The sequence below is a fragment of the Molothrus aeneus genome, chromosome 2, assembly GCF_037042795.1.
Source record: "Molothrus aeneus isolate 106 chromosome 2, BPBGC_Maene_1.0, whole genome shotgun sequence".
Classification (NCBI taxonomy): Eukaryota; Metazoa; Chordata; class Aves; order Passeriformes; family Icteridae; genus Molothrus; species Molothrus aeneus.
The window spans coordinates 9,253,357-9,276,725 of record NC_089647.1 but is presented as its reverse complement, the minus strand read 5'-3'; positions in this window follow the sequence as shown (position 1 = coordinate 9,276,725).

The following is a 23,369-nucleotide window of genomic DNA, read 5'->3' as shown; positions in this document are numbered from 1 at the left end:
TTTTGCTGAAAGCTGTTTGAGGTCATATAAAGTTAAACTCAAATATACAATGATCTCTTGCAATTGCTGTCCCAGACAGTGCATTATTATTTGAATCATACAGTAGCCATCAGATGGTACAAGATTTCCCACTATGAATAGCCAAGAAGTGTTGTCTTCTTTTTACTTTAAGGGAATGTGAAGGAAATAAAGGCAAAGTTATCACTTCGAAGATTTATAGCTTGAAGATTGCTCAGGTTTGTCTCTACAAGTTGCTGTTTCTTTTGTAATTACTTCTGCTGTTACTTTTACACAACTATGAATATATACCCTGCATTATACAGTCATTCTGCCTTTTTTTCTGCTTTTCTTCATTCCCAGTCCTTTCTCTCCACTTTTCAGATCCCACATAGAGTGCCTGAAGCCTGTTTCTCTAGGCTAGCAGCTCCATTAAAATCACTGAGGTTTGCACCTCCAAGGAGTCTGGGCAAACACTCTGCTTTACAGGGCCAAGGTTTACGAGGAAATAGTTCTTCAGTGGCTCATCTAGAGCGAGCAGAGTGCAGCTGCAACTTAATCTTAAAGGTCTCCAGATACTATTGAAGTAGAAAAAAACACAAAGGATGGAAAGTGCATACACAAAATAGGTAAGAAGGTCCACCTGCTACTTCCCTGAAGAGGGATATGGCCTGAGGGATCTGAACATAACTCTGTTCTCTTTGCTTTCTTCCCCACTATAAACCTTTCCTTGAGCTCTTTTGCGGATTTGATCCTGCAACCCACTTCATTCATGCACATACCAAGCTACCCACGCCTTCTTCCTCTTCCACCCTTCGGTACAGTGAATTTCCAACGGCAGATCCACCATACTCAGGAAATAGTACTCAAGCTGCAAAATAAAGAACACCCATTCTTTTAGCACGTCAAGGTTTCACAAAATACTCTCAGCAGAGATTTAATTGTAGTATTTGTTTTTTCAGAGAGGAAAACTATATGTGCCAATTAATAAGAAAAGAGGGAATGGGCAGAAATGGATACACAGGAAATTCCGCATGAACATGAAGAAGAACTTTTTCACTGTGCAGTGACCAAAGACTGGAACAGACCACCCAGAGAGGCTGTGGAGGCCTCCCTCAGTGGAGATATTCCAGAACCATCTGGACACAATCCTGTGCCATGTGGTCTGGGATAACCCTGCTTGAGCAGGGAGGTTGGACCCGATGACCGATCGTGATCCCTTCCAACCTGACCCCCTCTGTGATTCTGAGAGAGCAACACAATAAAATACCTCTAAGAACTACACTTAGGTTTATGGCTCATTGACCCAGTAGATTTACTTAATGAATTTACAACTGGTCTATAAATTCTCTATCAATTTAATAGTGATTAAAAAATTGTCACTTAAAATGTACACTATTATTCCTTTTAAGGTTTACATGTGGTATTAAAAAATTATTGCCCATTCCAATTAGGAAAAAAAGTAATTTTAAATTTATTATTATAAGACCTACCCAAAATAAATTTTGATTATGCAAATACCTCTGATGGGAGCAATAGAAAATCAGAAATATCTGTTTCTGCTAAACAGTTTGTTATTATGAAGAAAAGCATCAAACTAGGCTACATTTCCTGGACTGAAAATCATAAGGGTAGGAATGTATTACCAGGGCATCAGTGAGAGAAGGAAATAAATTTTTTTTCTTTGGGGCTCATTGGACAAAAGGAAAAGAAAAAAAATAATAAAGTGTACCCTTAGGCAAATAGACAAAATTGGGTAATTTACTACTGGAGAAGAGGATTGGTTGGAAGCCAAATGTTCACTGGAAGAGAATGCAGAGGGCAGGAAGACAAGCTGATTAACCACCTAGGGACAGTATTAAACAAAATAAATGTTGCAAAGAAAACGATTGAAAAATCCAGGAAGGGCAGAAGAACCAAACTTCAAAATCCAACTGGCAATCTAATTTCTTTTTAATCTGCCCTGCCATAGTAATGCTCATCCTAGTGTTCTGTCAATGCACAGAAATCGAGCTGCTGTTATTAAAAAAAAAACCCCAAAGAATAGTTCATTGTCAGTATCCTCACAAGAGAAGAATGTATCACTTACAGTGAAACACAGTTGAAATAAAGCCCATTTTAAAGACTTTTTTTTGGTAACAAAAAAGCAACAATCAAACAGAAGCAACAACACTCAGAATACTAAAGTCACAATGGAAATGAGAGCTTCCAAATAATCTGCAAATGTTGAAAGCAAAATTTATGTCCTTGGACATGGTACTACAAAATTCATCATTGCTGAGGCATCATTTTAGTGACACTTTGTAGCACATCTTTTCATTAACAAAATGTTTCTTTTCCGTTGCTTATTTATTAGTTGTGTGGTTTGGCAACAACTACTGTAAAAAAGTTCACCAGAACAAAGTACCACATAGTTTCTATTTTTTTAGTATTAGAAGCAAACATAAATGAGGGTCTTTCTCCTCAGCTGTGCAACTAATACTCAGAATAAAAAATTAACTGGCATATCAATGCCCCCTCTTGGACTGGATCCCAGGGAATCCCTCTCTAACACTGGGCAATTTCTTAGGCTAAAAGCTCAGCAACAGAATGACTTGCCTTAGACAAAGCTTACTCCAGGCTGTGTTATGTGTTTTATGCCTGAAAGCATAGCAGGGTTTTTTTTCCCCCTCAAACAAACAAACAAAAAAAAAAAAAAAACCCACAACCAAAATCCATCAAAAACAAAACAAACAAAAAGACACCCACAAAGCAAATATACAATGTCACAGGATGCCTTTGTGGCCACTCTCAAAAACACCATAAAATATCTAATTCTGTCTCACAAAGCTCTCTGGCCTTACTGTCATCATGACAACACATTTTGACAGATACTTTGATCAGTGTAAATGTGTCACTTATCTAATAATCATGTTTGTAGAAACAATTTCTTAAAATCAAGTGAGGTGACAAATTAGAATTGTTAGTGTGGTGAGAAAGGGACATTGACCAAATAAAAATACAAAGGATCCAGACATGTCTGAACAGCAAATGGAGTTTAATTTCTGCACTTGAGTCCAAATATTAATTCCACTTCCATAAAGAACTGAAGAAGCATTCAAAGTGAGTAGTCTCAGACCTTGGAGTTCAAATTTGAAATTCATGCATGTAGGATTTCAACTGTGGTTCCTACAAGGTTAAGTGAAAACACTTCAGTGACTTTTATGCAGGCATTACTCTGCTGAACATTGCTGCACCGATTTTAGCAACAATAACAAAGAGAACATTCATGCTTGGCTGAAAACGTTTTAAGATTTGCATGAATGATGTGCAAAAATGGTTGAATAGAGAAACACTTGAACCAAATGTATCTAAATCCTGATCTCCTGAGGATAGACAGACACCTTTGGCTTATGCCTGAATGATATTGAAAGGAATATACTGTTGAAGGTCCCCTCCTTCTCATATTGCAGAATGTTCTTTGGCATTCCATAGTGTTACTGTTAACTTCTCAGTCTCAAGTAGGTTAGGCATGTGTTTTTAACAAATTGTTTGCATTTGATGTATTTTAACACATACACAATCTAGAATTGCGTCAGTAGCCATGTTATGTAAAACACAGGCCACACCTTGATACAGGTTTGGCTAAGTAGTTCTGACAGTGAACAAAACAGCAGGAAAACCATCAGGAGTGGCAGAAAAAGAACAGCTTGCTAGAAGAACAAAAAGCAATATGAACTATTCTGCAGTCAGAAAAAAACCCAACTTTTTAAAATTATTTATATTCACCTGAAGAGCACCAGAAATACCTGGCTCTTGAGTTTATGCCAATTGTTTCCACCTTGCAAACCATTCCCATGTAAAACAAACAAAAAATTTTGTTTCATCATAACTTCATGTACCATAGCCAACAAATTGCTGCCCAGTCAATGCCACTCATTTCCTCCTAATAATAAAATGCAAAATAAGGTTGTCATTCTCCCCCAAACTCTGCTAGCCCAAACCCCAAAATCACTATTCAAAGGATCCTTGACAAAACCACTTTTTCTTAATCAGTTGGTTTCAAAACAAATTTCTCTATCATATTCCAGACAACCCATTCTGACCCCAAATACAATGTTCAGTTCTGTCCCCAGCATTCAGTAATTCTCAGCCAGTTCAGTCTGTCAGTTCTTCCAGCTCCCCATCCCTCCTCACACAATTATATCCAAAGTTGTCTAATCCCAAAAGAGCCAGTATCCAACTCCCACCTATGAAAATTTGCTCATGTAAGTAGGTCTATTCAGCGAGATAAAACTAGAATATCAGGCATCATGAAGGAAGTGAAACTGAAACTAACTCTAAAAATACGTATACTCTCAAACCACATAAGATTTAAATGGCATTTAGCTTCTTAAAAGCCTGGCAGAATTAATCAGCTAGAAGAAACAGGTCTCTATTAACTACCAGACAGTGTGAAAGAAACTTTTCAGGCTTAGACATAAATGATAGAAAGGCTGTTATCTTGGAGGAAATAAAACCACAGACTTCCTACTGTTTAAGAACAAAGTATGACAATCATGAGCAGTAGAGAAAATGTCATTGAAGTTCTATGTGGGAAAAGCCCTAAGTGTGTATCAATCAAGACAGTATCAGTGGGAAAATGTCTTCAAACCATTGGTGGCTAAAACTGACAAGGTATACTTAGAAACAAATGCTCACCTTGAAAAATCTAATGCAGAAAGTAAAAGGTTTAAATAATCAGTTTGCATGCTTAGTGATTCCCAGTGTGCTTTTCAGCCTATCCTGTGTGAAAGTGTATGCTGGGACATAGCTATGGCTCTTGCTGTCAGGGTGCATTCTCATGGAAATTTCCCACTGAATCACTCAGTGGGCACATTTACATGGCAAAAAGCTGTAGAAAAATCTCCCAAAGCCAGAGGAAAGTTATACTGCCAAAACTGTTAAGCCCTAAGTGGGTTTCCAAATAAAATTCAGTTGCTCTATTGGGTGCCACTTGAATGAGTCAACAATAAACTAAGACGCTAGTTTAAAAAAGGCTTTTTAATATGGAAAAGTATCTTTCAGTTTCTGAAACAGCAATCCCCTTGGGAATAAACTGAAAGGTGAGACTTTTGAAAGGCTTTGTCCAGTTTCAGCCCAGTGCCTTTCATATATTTAGAGATGCATTCTACTGTTGCTGCATATCAAGTTTGCGGCTTTAGTGTCTTTTTCATCAGTTGCACAGAGCAAAAGAAACATTTCTTTAGACTTTAGACAGCTTTTTAACATTTTCGTTGTTTGAGTAACCTTCTTCTAATATACAGGCCCATTCATGGACCACTTTCACTCCCCCTCTTGTTAACCTCATCTCACGCCTCTTCCCTGGAAGTTCATGTGTCTGAGTACATGAAAAGTTCGCAGAAGGAAAGTTTAAAATGAGCTTCCTTCAGTGCAGAGTTTGTTGTGGAGATTACAATTAATTTCTTGCAGTAACGAGACTTTGGATGCTCACTGTTATTTCATCATGATCTTTGTCATTGGTGTTGATCTGAATACTTTATGTAAGTAAGATTAAAAAGACCTTTTTTTTTCTAAGTCCAGAACATCTGGGGTCTCAGGTTGATATATTAGTGATGTTGACTTTATAAAACAAAACCAAAACAAAACAAAACAAGAAAAAAACTCAACCGTGTAGGCACAACCTTGTTGTTTGCAGTGAATGCAACAAGTCACTTCAGTCGAAAACTCTGGGTTAAATTCTTCTCTAAAAATAGCAGTCAAATACCAGATATGAATTGTGAATCTTAAGGAATGCACTCATGTAAGCTCATCAAAATATTCCAGAATATGATTTCAACATTTTTAAAGAGCTGTTAAAGAATTGGCCTTCCCACCCTTTACCTCTAACAGATATGCCATGTAAGAATATTTTCTCTTTGGTAACTTGGATAGTAAGAGTATTTAATATCTTAACAAGAGCTCCCAGTAGCTACACCCTAAGATGAACAACTCCCTTGGTCTGCCAAAATTTACCCTTAAATACCTCAAATCCAGACTTCCATGGAGAATTTGCCCATGTGACTCTGTGCTTCTCTCTGTGATATTTCATGTGCACTGTGACATTATTTCAAACGTGTTAACCAGGCTGTGTACTTGTCATGTTTTATTAAGTTAGCAAGGCTGTAGTTGGAGGGATGGCTCCTAAGAGATGCAAGATGTGGCCACATTTGAGGACCAGTCTGGTGTTTGAGAAGGGAGCAATATTTGTGATGAATGCACATTTCAACCTCCCACAGCATAAGTGCCAAAATCTCTAATTGCCTATTAAATGAAAAGCTTCATATGCAATATTACTCTATTTTATACTTAAATATATATTTTTATATATGTTTATTTATGACCTTTTCTTTCCATATAGGAAAGTATAGTTTTCAACAGTTACAGCTGGGCAACTCGCCCTACATTCTGCTTAATATTCCATTTGATTACAACTTGGTTCTTTGTAAACCTTTGTTTTTCTGTTTAAATGTTTTGTTTCTATTTAAATATTCCAATTACTGAACATAAAGTCCGGCTAACAACAGCAAGAATTAACATACATAAAATATATAAATAGAGCTGTATACATCATCTTTTCAAGCACAAAAGAAAAAAATCCACTGCCAAATCTTCTTGATACTCACAGCAATAGTTGAAAAAAACCCACCCATCTGCCATGAAAGGAATTTCTCATGTTGATTATTTCCCAGTCAAACAGGATAGATGGATAATAGCACTGAAAACAGGGAGTGAAAAAGGGACCAGGTTTTAAATAGCATAAATGATAGCAGCAGAGAGACAAGGTAGCTTTAATCAGTCAGCCAGCACTAGGCAATTTTAAAACCTGGCAGCTTGCAGTGGTTTTCTTAGCTTGTGGTATTTGAAGGACATTGATATACACATCAAACAGAATTTAGGACATGCATTGTGGAGGTGCCAGTTGAAGCTTTATGTGCAAGCTAAAGTTGGAATTCAATCCTTTTATCATACACAAGACATACAAACTCTCATATCAACATTCCACTCATTTTAAGTGAAGAACAATTTTTGTTGGAAGATTTACAGGTAAAAGCGTTCACTAAAATCTATTCTCTAAACCAAAAATTGTCACATACTCTACACCAAAGATTTAGCATGGCTCAAATTACAGAGTAAGCTTGCAATGCTTGTTTTATTATTCAAAAATTCTAACATAAGAAAAAAAGAAGCTAAATTTCTTAAAGTAGCCCTATTAAAAACCACCAAAAAACTCCAACCCCTTTTTCCAGAAGTGGAGGGCACGAACAAATATCAATTCCCAAATATTTTCTTTTATTTTCTTGTCTGCTTAAACCTTCCCATTGTTTTCTCCGTGTTCCTTCTACTCTGCAGGAATGTGCATGTTTGAACACGCACATGCCCAAACCCTCTGCTTTTAGTGGTCACATCACCTCACTGGAAAATTTTTCAACCCAAACCCTTCTGTCTTCCTGCAGTGTGACCCTTACTGAAACAATAATTTTTTTGCCATTATTTATAATAGCCAAAAGTTCACCAATCAGCAGGAGTGGTTGCATAATCTCTTCTCCAGGAGATTATCACAAAGTCTATCTCCCAGTGGTTTAAGGAAAATAGCAAAATTGCTTGTCCTTCTAAAATAACCTCCTGAAAGCAAGTTGGTAACATCACTTGTATTGTTGAAAATTGAAGAAGACAACCATTTTGAAAGATATTTCTTTGTGTACAACCTGCAAAACATCATTTTCCTGAAAACTACTGCTTAGGGGGTGGCAGGGAAAGACCTAATGCATGTGTTCAGGTGGCTTTGTTGTCCCTTTTTTGCATGTTTATGAAGAAATAACATATTTCTCCTTGCATGGGAATTGCAGGATATCTTCCTGAAGTGATACATGCTAATGAGGAAAAATGGAAGTCCCTGAAAATGAAGAAAGGCTCCAGCCCAAGCAGCTATTTACCCAATCTGCAAACTGTACTCTTAAACCATCATATGCAGTCTTTATAGAAAAGTTGGGGCATACCAAAATACCAAAAATTATAAGCTAAACTCAGTTGTTTCCCATTTTATATATTTTGCATTTGAAATATCAGGAAATATTTTAAATTTGTTTTTAATGCTATCTGAGGGGAAAGAGTGGGTAAAAAATTTAATGCAGCACACTTTAGGAAGAAAGGTAAGAATGATTTGGAAACAGACTTATAGTGAATGCTTTAAAGATGAAAGATAATTACTTCTAGCTAAGTACTGAATACTTCACCTGCCATGAAAGGGAACAATAAACCTCTGGCACATATGCTTGGGAAGATGTGACTAAGTGAAAGGCATTGCTTCTAGAAATAAATTTAGGATGTTGCAGTGCTTTGAAGATAAGAAATCCCGTCAAAGTTGCAGGTACAGTTGATCCCTGGGGGGAACTGGCAGCCCAGGATGAGGAGGGGGAATAGTGTTTTGTGCCAAGGTGTGCAGAGAGGGTGGAGGCTGGTCCTGCTGGTACCAGGCTCTGGGATGGAATTCCCCTCCACAGGCAGAGACCAGCAACATCCTGCAAGGGCAGCTGGCAGCCAACACCCACTTTTCCAGCACACTAAAACTCTTTTTGTTTTTAAATGTGTTTAATGAATGCTCCATGATTCTTACATGCAGCCACAGGATTTCAGTCAGGACTGGAGAGCAGAAGTTTTTTGCGTAAGTAAAATTCCCTCCTTTCCCCAGGAGGGCAGATGCTGCCACCATGGTCAACAGGAACCACAAAAAATGCAACACTGCAGTCTTTTGAAATAAAGGTATAAATGTCTGAGTTTATTTCTGGCCTTTACCTTGGGCAATTGCTTCTCTAGAATTGTTTCTCTTCTCTTTCTACCATAACACAGTATAAAACTGGTGAAAAACTGAGGAATCATTTGGGTGGAAGGCATGATTCAATTGTAAGTAATTATTTTCTTTGTTCCCCAAATGTCACATAATCAATAAAGGAAAAGTGTTTCTGTGAGGAATATTACTATTTCTAAAAGCTCAACAACTATGAAAGAGAATAGCCAAACACCACAACTATTCTAAATATTTTTTAACTTCCTGAGATCATGATTCTTGAACCTATACTATGAATATATTTTTTTATCTATAAAAGCAGCACAGAGTCAAATGGAAAAGAGAGAAGAGGAAGAGAAGAGAAGAGAAGAGAAGAGAAGAGAAGAGAAGAGAAGAGAAGAGAAGAGAAGAGAAGAGAAGAGAAGAGAGAAGAGAAGAGAAGAGAAGAGAAGAGAAGAGAAGAGAAGAGAAGAGAAGAGAAGAGAAGAGAAGAGAAGAGAAGAGAAGAGAAGAGAAGAGAAGAGAAAAGATCAGTTAGTCCCTTGTATCAAAACAAAACATTCTATACTGACTGCAGTACTTGGAAAACCAACAAGTGTTAAAATAAAAATTGAAATTTTCTGATTAATTCAAGATACTAGTTACTGTGCAGTAAGCTAGACTAGGCATTCGTGACGTGCTAGCTACTCCATGGAAATTTCTCAAGTTTTCAAAACTTGCAAAAGTTTACCCTACAAAAAAATCTGAGTAAGTTACCTGACTTATTTGCTTTGGATAGTAGCATGCACAGTTATTTCAAAGTCACTGAATCTTTAACTTTTTTTATCCTGTGGTGGCTTGCTCAATAAACTTTAGAAAAGTTTGGCTAGTTTGTCTGGTGGAGATCACTCAAAAAGATTGATCTAAAGAAATGAAATACCTTTACCATGGCTTTGATAAATCTCATTAAATATTCACTGTTAACTTAAAATATCCCTTTTAACTGAGTTTCCTTTAGTTTTGTTCACTTCTAGATAAAATCAGGTTTAAAGCTGTATAGAAATTTTTTCACTAACATAAACCAAGACAAAGATCAGATGAAGCAATAGTTCTAAGACAGAACACTTTACAAGTATGTAATTTTTGTCTCTTTAATTCTCAGAAATCTTTAAGATTTCTCCTAAAGTGTCCTTACCTTTAGAGCACTAGGACATTTATTTGATTACTGTATAACTAACAGCAGCAAATAGTGCTGGATAAAAGCTAACTGGACAATTACTGCTATGCTTCTCCCATCCTTCAAAGGAATGACTTCTCTTTAGGAGAGTCAAACTTACATTCACCAGCAACACAATCAATATTTGAAAATTTGCCAGGTTTTTTAACATTATATTTGCTTAGGACAAAGCAGAAACATCCAGAGTCTGCAGCAGAAATGTGTGTCTTGTCCTCTAGCCTTTAAGCAGGCTGTTGTGTTAACTACCTTAAGTCACCTGGTGATCAATCAACTGATTTTAAAAAGGTCTCATGAAAAAATCCTCATCATGACACATCCGAAATATTTGCGCCTAGAACCATTTTCTCTGCAAAATTTATCAGTTTAAATTTCACTGAAGCTCAGATAAACTGAAAGATTGACTTTGGAATAGAGCAAAACCATATTGTGGCAAGACATTAGCAAAAATTCTCTATGTGAGCTGCTGTTATCCCACACAAGCAACTGCAAGGACAGAGCCCAAGCTTTGGAAAACACACAGAGATACATGCACAAACCTGGGCACACATGCAGAGTCATAGATGAAGGCACATATATGCATGACCAAAAATGCACAGAGAGTCACACATACAGATGCACAAACACTTCTCCCATCCAGAAAGGCAGCAGATGTTCTGGATCTACCACAGAAGAATTGTGAACAACCACTAGTTGGCCTAAAATCTCAGAACAGTAGAAAACTACAGTTTCTTTTGTTCCAAGAAATAATACCAAAGTTATAGAATAAGTGAGGCACTTCGTTTTTCCCATTTTTAAACTATTCCTAGTGGCTGTCCACTAAGTGAATTTTTCTTTTTAGTGATCTCTGTGTATGTGTCAGCCTGTGCAATTTCTTCCTTTAGTATTCTTCATTTTAGTATGAAAAATAATGTTTTGCCTTTGCTGTGCTTGCTTTGCGTTTGGCTGTGCTTTCTCTTCTCAGAGGAAAAATAAATCTCATGCCTAATCTGCTGCCCAACACACATCAGTAAAGGTGATTTGGCCAGTGACATCCCCTTTGCAAGTGCAGGTGGGGTTTCCTTTCTGCTGTGCTGCAGGATCCAGGAGCCCAGCCAGAGCTGAAGCAGAAATGGCAGAAATGGGGAAACCATGGCAGGACTGGGGAAACTCCCAGAAATGGGAAAATGTAGCAGGACACAGCAGGCAGCACATGATGACTTTCATCTTGGGCAGATGTCACTGCCCTTCCAGTCAGTCCTGATCTTTCCCAGGGAAAAGGCAGAGCACCAAGGGAAGCAGCTCCTGGGTTTGATCCATGGTGGTACCTTGACCTAGACTATCCCGCTTTCACAAAAACAGCAGACAAGATTAAACACTAGAGAAAATTAATAAAATCCGTAGTTTAATTGGCAGCTACTGCTGTTATTAAATAGATCCTCTTAAAGAATAGAGTTTCTGAATCAGTAAGGTTGAAATGTAATTGAGAATGTGCTTATGAGAAACATTTTTGCAAAGCCTGTGAAACTGTGAGGATTAGGCTGAAGTATCTCATGTGATCAATATCTTGCAATAGCATTAAGACCTCAGGCAACAGGGGCCTTCATTCCTTTCCATTTCCCATTTTCTGTTTTCTGTTCCTAGGCACCATCATAGGCAAGCAGACATGAACAGAAAATGAATTTGCTACAAGCTAGTAGCATTGTAAGTGGCTTTGATATAAGTGGAACAAGGGTCGGTAACTTCTAAGCCCCAGTAGCCTGATAAGAATATTAAGTCTACCATTTATCCCCAACGAGTACTTGATTAGCCATACAGTGCTCTGCTGACAGAGTTCACTAAAAATACATTATGCTAATAACATCTGAGTGCCAGCAAAACTGGGGAAGCCCAAGACTCAACACAAAGAATGAGCCATTATGGTATTTACCTGGCAGACACAGTTAGAGGCAAAGTATGGGCAAAAGAATGACATCTCAGTCCTGTTTGCAAAGAATAGAAATACAAGTGATTTGCCAAAGAATACTAGGATTAGAATAAATAGAAAGAAATACCCCATATTGTATCTCTTAATAAAGATGCTTAGTTTTCCAGAGCAGTCAGCTGCTCGTGGAGACAAGTCATATCTATGTATTTATCTGTGATGGTGTTCACAGGGGTCTTATGTTGAAGGAAGAGACAAGGATCTGACTCCATATTTCAGAAGGCTGATTTATTATTTTATGATATATATTACATTAATACTATACTAAAAGAATAGAAGAAAAGGTTTCAATCTCAGAAGGCTAGCTAAGCTAAGAATAGAATGGAATGAATAAAAAAGGTTTGTGGCTCGGACAGAGAGTCTGAGCCAGCTGGGCTGTGATTGGCCATTGATTATAAACATCCAAGATGGGCCAATCAAAGATCCCCCTGTTGCATTCCACAGCAGCAGATAACCATTGCTTACATTTTGTTCCTGATACCTCTCAGCTTCTCAGGAGGAAAAAATCCTAAGGAAAGGATTTTAATAAAAAGATGTCTGCGACATTTATCTTTGCCTAAACTCTGTCATATGGCTCTTCACTGGTGGGTCTTTCTGCCTGGGTTCACACCAAATGTGTTTCCTCCTTGCTGTGTGCTTGGACCACAGTCTGGGCTTCCCACTGCACTCCCACAGCTTCCTCCTCTTCCCCAGCCCACTGCCATTGCCCCAGCACAGCATTTGCTCTCTTCTAAGGGAAGGACTTGTAGCCTTTCCTTCCAAGGGAAGGACCTGTAGGCTTTCCTTCTAAGCATCAGCTACAGGTGTCACACATCTCAGCAACAGTCCAAAGTGTACTGCAAGTACAGCAGGGGAGGGGATGGTTCGCGATGAACTCACAGAATCTGTTTTTTGCTAGCACTGAGCACGCCTGTTCTCCTGCCCTCTGCCAGCCTGCAATGAGCACCCTTGCCCAGCAGGGCTCTGGGCTCCTCCACACAAACCTTCTGCAGCCAGCCTGGCTGCCAGCTCCTGCACAGGCAAATTGGTGCACAGCACTTGGCCATGGCTCACAGCAAGGTCAAGCAATCATTTCACAGACATACAACTGAGAGCTTTGCAAAAAAGGGATCAAGATTGGGAAGGGAAAAAAAAGGCATGATTAATCTGGCCATTAGAGTTGGTCATTTTTTTTTTCTTCTGTGGATCTTTTACTAGCCAAAAATACTTTTTAAGTCCAGCCAAAATTAAGTTGCATTTGCCATACAGTTGCAAAGAACAAAGAAGACATTTCAAAAGACAGTAGAATGTCTCCTCAATTTAAAAAAGATTTTATTTCTTACATATTTTACAGGTGCCGTAATAATGTTTATGAGCTGATAAAAGTTAAAACCAGAGTTCTCTTTAGAACGTTCGGTGTACCTGAAACATACCTTTATTGTGAGTGCTTCATTTTGCCCAGGGAATGGAAAAACAAAAAATATCTTGGGACTAAACCAACTTTAGAGAAATGCTGACAGTGAGCCAAAACCCTCAGCTACTCACAGTCAACTATTACAAGCCACCAAACAGTTTAAATGCAAAGGTAGTAAAGAGCTAAGTAACCTGATCTATTGTAGCTGCTTGTGCATGGAGCAGTAATGTGAGAAAGGTGCAGGCAATGCAGAAAAGAAGGCACTTCCATGCCACAATTTGTCTCCTGCTGATGTAAATGCCTAAAATAAGGCAGATTAATCATGCCTTAAAAATGCCCATTTCTCTTCACTGACTAGCTGGGAAACAGGTGAGTAGTGCTGGTGTACCCTTCTACCTTATCAATGTCAGCAGTGGGGTGAGATGAATTTCAGTATTTTAATAATTCACAAAAAACAAAATTTAGATATGAAAACCCTAGAACCTGGGTCCAGAAGCTGGAAAGACGGACCAATAGAAAGGACATAAATTCCTTTTTCTTACTCTGACATTCAACATTTCACGATCAGCTTATTTTCCTGTGTTTGTCCTTGGGTTTTATCTTTTGTTTCATTTAATGCTCTTATCTGTCTGTTTTATCCATCCATCTTCTCTCTTTCCTCAAACCACAGAGCTTCAGTATCTACTGTTGACAGTGTCCACCTGCTTCTGTCATCTGCTGTCTGCCTTTCATCACCGCTGGAAAAGGAAAGGGAACACTTTCAAGACTTATGAGCACTTATGCATAGTAGGATATGGGAATTCTCCCAAACTGGCAAACTGTACCCTCAGTAGGAAATTACATTAGATGTGGCTCCAAGCAGAGATTGCTGGTTTTTCAGACTTTAACCCTGAAATTCTGCTTTCATTGCCCTCCATCTTTCAATTTATTTTCTGGACCCAGACCTTCCTTTGAAGTATTGAAATCAAGTATTCCAGGAACCCTAACCTCATTTAATTTGTGTCTTGCTCTTCAAGGGCCTCCTGTGAGTTCCATATGCAAAATTTTAATGTTTAAATTCATCTAGCCTCCTTGCAAGCAAGATAACAAACTCCTTAATGGGACCTCAGAGTAATTTTTAGCTGGTCCAAATCTGGCCAATGGTTTCACTGTTGGCTTCAATGTTAACAGGACAGTGAGCAAATTTGAAAAATATAACTGCTGTACCCAAGCAGAAAAAAATAGTGTGCAGAGTTATTAACAATACTATAGTGTTCATTCATTATATATGCATATGTATGTATGCATTTAAATAGGCAAACACTGCATCTATATCTTAAATTTTATTTCACTTTTAGCTAGAGGTTTCTGATGATGTCAACTATACCCTACAAAAATAAAGAATCATAGCAAAAATTAAAGGTAATCTGTGTTATTTCTAGTTGTAATAATCATGTATTTGACTACAGGTCTAAGGAAAGAGAAAAGCCTGTATCACCCTACTCAATAAAAGCAGTTAACAGGGACCAGACAACTAAAAAGAAAATATAATTCTGAAGGAACCCACTGTATTCCTGGATGACTGAACAGTTGATCACTTTGTCTGGCTGTACAGAAAGTTAAAGCAAGCTGAAAGTTTTCAATTTATAGTGAACACTGTACTTAAGCAGCAGAAAATTATATTCTTACTTTCCACTCCAGCTGTGTGTGATATATGAAGTACAGTGAACTCCAGTAAAAAAAAAAACGAAATGAAACCAGGTGGTAAATAATCAAACTATACTCTTCATTAGCCTTGGTATTTATTCTGCCACTTTGAAAGCAGTAAGAAGCCACTTGCAGTGTTGGTGCCTTTTATTTTCTACTGTCCTTTATTTTTTGTTGTTTGTACTACTAATATTTCCATACTGTTCCTTTTTTCCTCCCCCTTCTGGGATTCTGACATTATTCACCAAATTTACTTTCATGTTTAGGCTCGCTTTGGTTTATAAAGTTAATTATCCATCACTACAAATATGTCACTGTGAGTTTTCTATAATGAATAATATGCAAGTCTATCCTGTTAACCAGCTAGATTCTCAGTTATTTCCAGTAGTACAGGACAAGGCAGGAATTTTTGCTGAGCACTTCTGAACTTGATTTTTGGCAGTGGAAGGATGCTTTTGGCTACATGCAAGTTACATATGAGGCACAGTAGTTGTGATCAGGTAAAATCCTGGCACAGATACCTTAGAATTTCATCAGGGTGAGTCTACAGAGACTTCAGTAGATACTGACCATGAAGAAAATTAAATATGATAATGAGGTTTCATGATAGCAAGCCACCATTCCTCTTTCAACTAAACGTGTAAAATTATTTTTATGAAAATTTGTGACTTTGACCCCTTTTTGGGTTATTTGAAATCTCTTATCATCTGTCTTTTTACATAATTCTGTGCTGTGCTCTTGGCAAAAGCAGTGAGCATGTTACACTCAGAAACCGTAATTAGTATCTGTTCATACAAATGTTCCGGCCTGTTTTTCCTCATTACTCAAACTCCATACACAAGACATGTTTAGAAGCATAAATTGTTTCCCTACTGCGCTTCTAATTAACACTTCCATTAAGTCCTAGGCAGAGAGCATGGAACATACTGAAAGAAACTGCTGTTTACAGAAACGGTGATAAAATGTATACAAATATGTCCTGCAAAGTGCAAGCCAGCCAGCTTGTGTGACATGTGGATGTGTTTCTCTGTATGTAGGCACAAACAGATGTGCTACACTCACATGCAAGACTAATTTGTTCATTAACATTAAAAAAAAACCCTCTAGATGAATAACAGTCCATTAATTTTTATAATTACTTCTTGCATGCCCATATCATTGCTCAATTGAGTTTCTGAAGCCCTTGGTAGCTTCAGACTGGCTTCTTGGCATGAATGTGCTGGGTACTTGAATTATCTTCCACTGGTTAATAGATTGGATTTACTGGGATTTTGACATATTTATACTTGATAATCCTCCATCCTTCTTCTTCTTCTATGGGAAATTTGAATAACCTTAAATTGAAATAAAAAGTAATAATTTAGGGTTTTCTTTTTTTTAATCTTGAAAGGCGGAATGAATCGATCAAATGGCTTGCTAAGCATCATAAATAGTTCTGGATTTCTTGGTGGTTTTCTTTAAGCCTTTGAATAAGAACATGCATAATCTTTTCAATTTTGCATATGCTTACTACAAGACCAAGAGAAAAAATCTCCTGGCAGCTGTAACTGAATTTCACCTGCAGAAATCCCATTGTGAGACTCAAGAGTCAATCCAAAAGGAAAGAGATTAAGCAAATAGTCTTGTGACCTAAAGTGCAATAAGCTTTGCACTGTGAGAGTAAGTTGGAAAGCCTGACAATTAACTGCAGCTCAGGGCTGGTGATAGGGAGATGTTGCTTTTGTTTTTAATTACATTTTATTGAACAAGCAAGTGATAAGCATCAAAAGACAAGATTGTCTTGGATCATCAAAGATAGGGTGGGGGATGTTGTTTGTTCTGTGAATTCAGGCAAGCTAAAAGAGCTTTTTCTGTGTTTACCTGAGTAATTAAAGAAAGACCAAATTGCTTTTGAGCCAGCAGGCTGCAGCTAATTGGAGTTATGTGCATTCCGTGAACTTAGTGATTTGGCTTAAAAAGGATTTACAGTGTAGGTGACAACCCTTTTCAGAGAAATACAGCAGCTAAGGCTGAATATTAGAAGACAGCTTCCAGATGATGTAACTTATGTAGAAAGCTTTCTCTTTCAGTTAAATTTTGAAAGCGAAAAAAGTACTGGCTTATATGAGCAAAAGGCTTGGAAAATATTTAATTATTAATAAATTTAAAAACTGGGATACAGACATTCAGTTCTATTTCTATAATTTCTAAACTGGCAAGATCAGTGAATCCAGAGAGGTTTGCCAGTCTACCTTAAGGAAAATTATGCTTGTAAGAGCAGACAAGTTCTAATTTTTGAAGTTCTTACTATAACTCTTTCTCTACTATATCTCACTAAGGGCTGAATACATACTGTGATGCTCTTTATCAGATGTTGTAGCACCTAATAATCTACCACTATTATCAAATAATAAGGAGACAATTTACTTTCAAGCATACCACTCAAAGTGTGAAGAATTGTCTACCTTTCTGTCAGTGATTCTGTCCGTTATTTATTTTCTTTTCCAGACCTGGTGGATTCCCTGAAGATATACCTGTGGACAGTGGTTACATACTGGACAATGGATAATCCTGCTGGGCTAAAGGACAGAGAGAAGGGATGTTCCCTTTCATCCTCATGAATGTTGTAAAGAGAAAGTTCCTCTTGCTCTTTGCTTGCTCTATTAAACCGAGAGTTGTTTTCTCTTCTTTCTCTAAATCTAAGATTTTTTCACTTATGCAAGAACAGATTTAAAATAACAAGGAGGAAATTTTCTGCCTTTCTTCTTGAAGAAATGAACTTCAAGGCATAGACACACTTTCTTGGATCCAGTTCTCATCAAAATACCATGAGCTGATCAGACCTCAGTCTCAGTTCACCTCATGAATTTGTGCACTAAATATTTATGTCATTAATCTGGATATTAAAGTCAAGTTTTTCTCCTTTACTCCCTTTTTTACTGTCAAGGTTCAAAACAACCTGAGGTCTTTTGCCAAATAATTCTACTATATATTGTTGTAGGAGGAATTAATTCCCACTTCTCACTGATCTGTGTCTGAAAACCTCTTATCCAGATTTCTTGGAGTTCAGGGTGCTGCTGAGTAGTGTCTCTTTCCATCTAATTTTAATAATAAAAAATGTGAAATATTGTAGTTGGTTCAATTTCACATGGTCTTAAATGGACTTTTCTGCTTTATATTTTACCCTTCTGAAATAAGAGAAGATAAAATAATATACTCAGTGTTCTCAGCTTTTAAAATTCATAATTTTACTCAGTCTTCCAGCAATGATTCTTTACATGCAGTTTCAGAATTCTTTGTTCAAAGACAATAATTGTAGTTCTTCCTTCTCTGTCTTCCTTGTCCTTTCCCAGTAGAAATGCTGATGAGCTGTACTGGTATTTCCACATGCTTTCAGGCACAGAGTAACATGTGAAATCTCCTTGTGATCACTGGGTTAGGGATCAGGCCTCAATGCCTTTACTCTGAGCCCTGCTGCTAAAGTATCTGCAGCACTTTGTGGGAGGCACTAAGATATTTCGACAGTTTTATTTTTAGACTCTCTGTTGGGACTAAAATTGTGCAGTGCATTAGAAAGCTTCTCTCAGCTTTCTCTCAAGTGCTGTGGCTGTGTGCAGAGCCTGCAGTAGAATCTGTGTTTAAGTTGGTATGGGCTGGATTTCCAGTTGTTTCCTTTCTAATTTAGTAAACCTAAGAGGTCTGTTACATTTTAATACACATTTCATTATTTAACAGAAAAACATGGTATTTTCATAGAATTGTAACCGTATCACTACTTTTACCAATATAATTACATCAGTTTAATGTGTACAATATTATTATTACAAAGAAGGATCAAAAATGACAATTATTAAATTAAGAAAGAAGTAGTAGAAAAAGGTGAACATTGAATATTAAAGCACTCTGAAAGGCCAGATTTACTCTGAATAGCCAAACAGTTTTTGTAAGTCAGTGTTGTCATAAACTACATGAAGAGAAAAAATATTTCATTGAATTATTTATTGCAGGGTTTTTTTGCACAGAACTAATATTTGATATTATTAATCCTGTGAATATATTATTTCCCAATGTAACAGTTCTGCAGAATCTATTGAATATGTGTTTCTGAGCGCATGCAAAAAAATACATGCACAAAGGAATTTTGCACTTTTCGTGATCCAAAATCAGCATAAAAAGCAGTGGTTTTGATTCCCAGTCATCCACATACAAGAGACTTCAGATACTTCCTCTCCTGAATCTATTTGATATGTGGAATTAGCTGACAAAGTAAATTGCAGCTTATGGAAATGGTTCTTTTGTAATTATTTGCAATAATTATATTCTTCCCTCTGGTTCTACACAGAATTATATTCCCCATGCCACATGTTGAAGGTATCTAGACAGGCCAGCAAGGATGAATACAAAGAAATGGAAACAGTTCCATTCAAAATGTGAACTGAGGGATCAAAATCCTAAATCTGACATCCTAGGACAGTAAACCCACACACCAAATGACCTGAGAGGCAACTGGGCTCACCACAAACATATCCCAAAGGGAAAAGTAAGGCTGCTAACCTTTACCAAATAGATCCAGAAATTCAACTGGAAAATGGAACCTTCAGTGATTTGCAAGCCCATTCCTTGCCCATTCTGCTGCATAACACAGGAATTGGGCTCTGGAGACATGTCTGGGTGTTACAAGATTCCTTGCACAGAGAGGGATGGATGGATGGATGGATGGATGGATGGATGGATGGATGGATGGATGGATGGATGGATGGATGGATGGACGGACTGAGTAATGCTTCATGTGAGTGCCCCCAGGTCTCCCTCCCTCCAATTACCTGCAGACATTTGGAGAGGAGAGGAGAGGAGAGGAGAGGAGAGGAGAGGAGAGGAGAGGAGAGGAGAGGAGAGGAGAGGAGAGGAGAGGAGAGGAGAGGAGAGGAGAGGAGAGGAGAGGAGAGGAGAGGAGAGGAGAGGAGAGGAGAGAGGACAGGACAGGGGAAATCAATACATGGATGGTTAAATTCAGGCACAATATCTAGCTAGAAGGCCCATTTTCTTGCATGGCTTGTATGGGCCTGTGTAGATGATACAGATATCCTACTGCCAAGTCACATAATAAATAAAGCCCCAATTATACTCATCACCTCATATTTTGGTCAGAGCAACCTTTGGTCTCATTCCATCCAAATGGGATAATTTACATGCAAAACAAGCCAGAAATCTTTGCAGAGGAGAAGTTGTTCCTAGGATCAAAGATATGTAGAGTGCCAGAATTCCTTTAAAGGCCTAACAATCTTAAAGTGATTTGAGGATAAATATATTTGTGGCTGCCTGACTTGCAGTGCAGAAAGAAACAAGAGACACAAGGGGTTTCTCTCACACACCTACAGATCGCAGCATATATTTTTGCTCTGTACCTTTGTAGGAAGCAAAAGGAGCTTCCTCAAATATATTTAGAAAGGGAAAATGCATGAAAAAACAACTTTTAAGCTCACTAAACAGTACAAGTGTGAAGAATTCTGTACATTTTTCTGTACATTTAAAAAGGAACCAGGAAATACAATCCTTTTGAAGTTGTTCTGACCTCCAAGTCATGAAATATTGACAGACAAAGAAGGAGACAATGCAAGAATGAAAACTAATATATTAATAGCAGTGTTGTCATGGTAGAATTCAAATTTCTGCCCCATCAATGATAGTTAAGGTTTTATAAAATGTCCAAAGGATTCAGCAAGACAGATTGCAAGAGCCTTGAATCGGAACATGTGGCAATATGGTGATTAGAAAACACCATCCTGGGTAGAAAAAATGAGCTGAAGTAACTGCAATATAATTTTACAGGCAAGTTCTATAATCAGTGAATTGATGGCTAAAAAGGTGATACTATGCTCACCTCAGCTTTGCTTTCTGCAGATTTGGAATTGTTTGGACACTACTTACTAGATAAATTCCTCAAGTGGTCCACACAAAAAAGCATCTACATTTGCATCTCTTGAGCTAGAAAGGGATCAATCTTGCCCTCTGTTTCCTTTAATACCTGCAAGAATATGTCTCTAATGTCCCAATGACAAAAGCTGTTTCTAAACCCTCCACATTAAGACTATCCAATTTTTATTCTATTTTTTTTGTTTGTATAAATTCATATAAATGAGTTTCCTGAAATCTAATGGAATGTAAAGGAAGAAGCTGCTCCTTCTCTGAAGCAAATTCCCAAATAATTTCAGTGTGTTATAGCACTCTATATACAAACTTGTAACAAACCAAATATTTAAAACCATTAAAATATCTCATGTTACAGAAGTTTTAAAATTAAATCAGCGCATCCAACAGAGGCTGTCAGGCAAGGAAAGCAGCCTGAAGCCTAAAGCTAGGAATCTACTAATTAAGATATGCAATAAAAATGTTAATCAAGTAAACTTAGGGAGGATGGGGGAAAGTGATTACATAATCCTCTTGGCACTGTATAATGTCTCACTGCTCTCACACAGGAAAATGATGAGTAGGTAAACAAGAGAGAAAAAAAAAACAAAAGAGGTCCTTTGATTGTGGGCCAAAGAAGAAACTGTTCCAAATGGCCTCTCTAACCAACATTAGCTGTTCAAGTAGAAAACATTCAGATCTAAGAGCTCTCTCTAGTGTGCCAGACTGGGGACAGCCAACAGAAACTAGCAATGGAGCATGAGAAACTGGAGTATTTAAGATAATTCCTGGTAAGTGTGGCTGGAGCAATGCCTTTTGTTATCCCATTTCTTTATAACTGTATTCCACACTTCAGAACTGTAAGTAAACAGGATACTTGACTCTGCTCTGTATTCTAGATGTTTCCCTGCTACCCAACAAGGAGGTACTTCACTCAGGCTTGCATGGCTCCTTGAAGGGAGGGCTAGGGTTGGCAAGGTTAGCCTTGCTGCCCTGTACAGTGTTGTTTGGAACAGGTTTTGTGCTAGGACAATAACACAGCTCAGCACCCACCAGGCTCTGCCTCAACTTCTTTTGGCCTAGCTGGAGCCATATTTAGTCTTATTTAGCAGGAAAAAATTATGTGATAATATGGTCACTGTTACCTACTTTTTTTTACTGTATAGGGTAATAGTGAGCAGGTACTTGGTGCAGAATAAACTGTTTATGACTTTAGAATAAAACAAAAAAGAATGCTGACAGGGGGTAATTGTGGGGGTGTTGAAACCATGGGCACAGAATGACACCAGTGGCCACAGGGCTATAAACATGTCACCAGTGGTCAGGTAACCCTAGTTAAAGGAATGCAACCATGGGAGCAGGGTAAAGATAGCTTTAAGGATAACAAAGAGGATAATGGCCACATCTCTAACATAAAAGTTTAATGTACTACACACAGTAATGTGGAAATATGAACCAGTGAAGAATCAGCAGGGCAAAGATCATGTAAAACACATAAAATTTCTCCAGCCAGACCCAAATGGGAGTAGGAAGAAAACCTACATGGGTGTCCTCCCAAAAAATGGATAGTCATGCTGATTCTTCTCTCTGTAATCCTTTTCTCTTGCTCTGAACCAATGTCTGAACCTTAGGACACAGAAAAATGGTGGAAGGATAACAGTAATTCCAGAGAAACATGGAGATACTAGACTGTTTAGGTATACCAGCCGTAGCTGCAATTTGAACCACAAGTGTCAACACAATCACATGTGGATTAATGACAGGTGTTTCAAAAAGGTGAAAAGACACATCTCCACCAAGTTGTTAAGCTATTTTAGGAGATAAAAATAATATAAACTCCAAACATAGAGAGAAGTCATCTTTCCAAATTACCCAAGAATCCCCTTTGGTTTGGAAGTAGGATAATAATGAAAATCAAAATTGAAGGTTGTCCAAATTTCTTAATAGATGTACAACTGCTGCCATTGGCATCTGCAGCTCAAAACATGATGCTGGACTGAGAAGTGCTTAGAACCATTCATCTGTATGTCACAGATTCATATATTCATAAAATGTTACCAAATTGTGCAAGCACACATTTCAGAACACTTATAATTTTTTAATATGAATAACTTTTGCATTAGAAATAAAACCAGTGAATCACAGCAACAGACTAATTTCTGGCAGAAAATAAACTCATTGGCAATAATTTTGATAAATTTCTCCTGTTATATTGCTAACACTGTAGCTTTAAACTTCCTGAGCTGAATTTTTTTTATTATGCTTATACTGAATTATTTTTTCAATAGAAAAAATATGATGAATTAGTTTTAACCTTTTATTTAGATTGAGTGTAAACCACTCTGTAAAGCTCACACAGTGTATTTATTCATTACCTGGCTAAAGGTGCCTTGCCATTTTAGGGATTCTGTATATTGATTTCAGA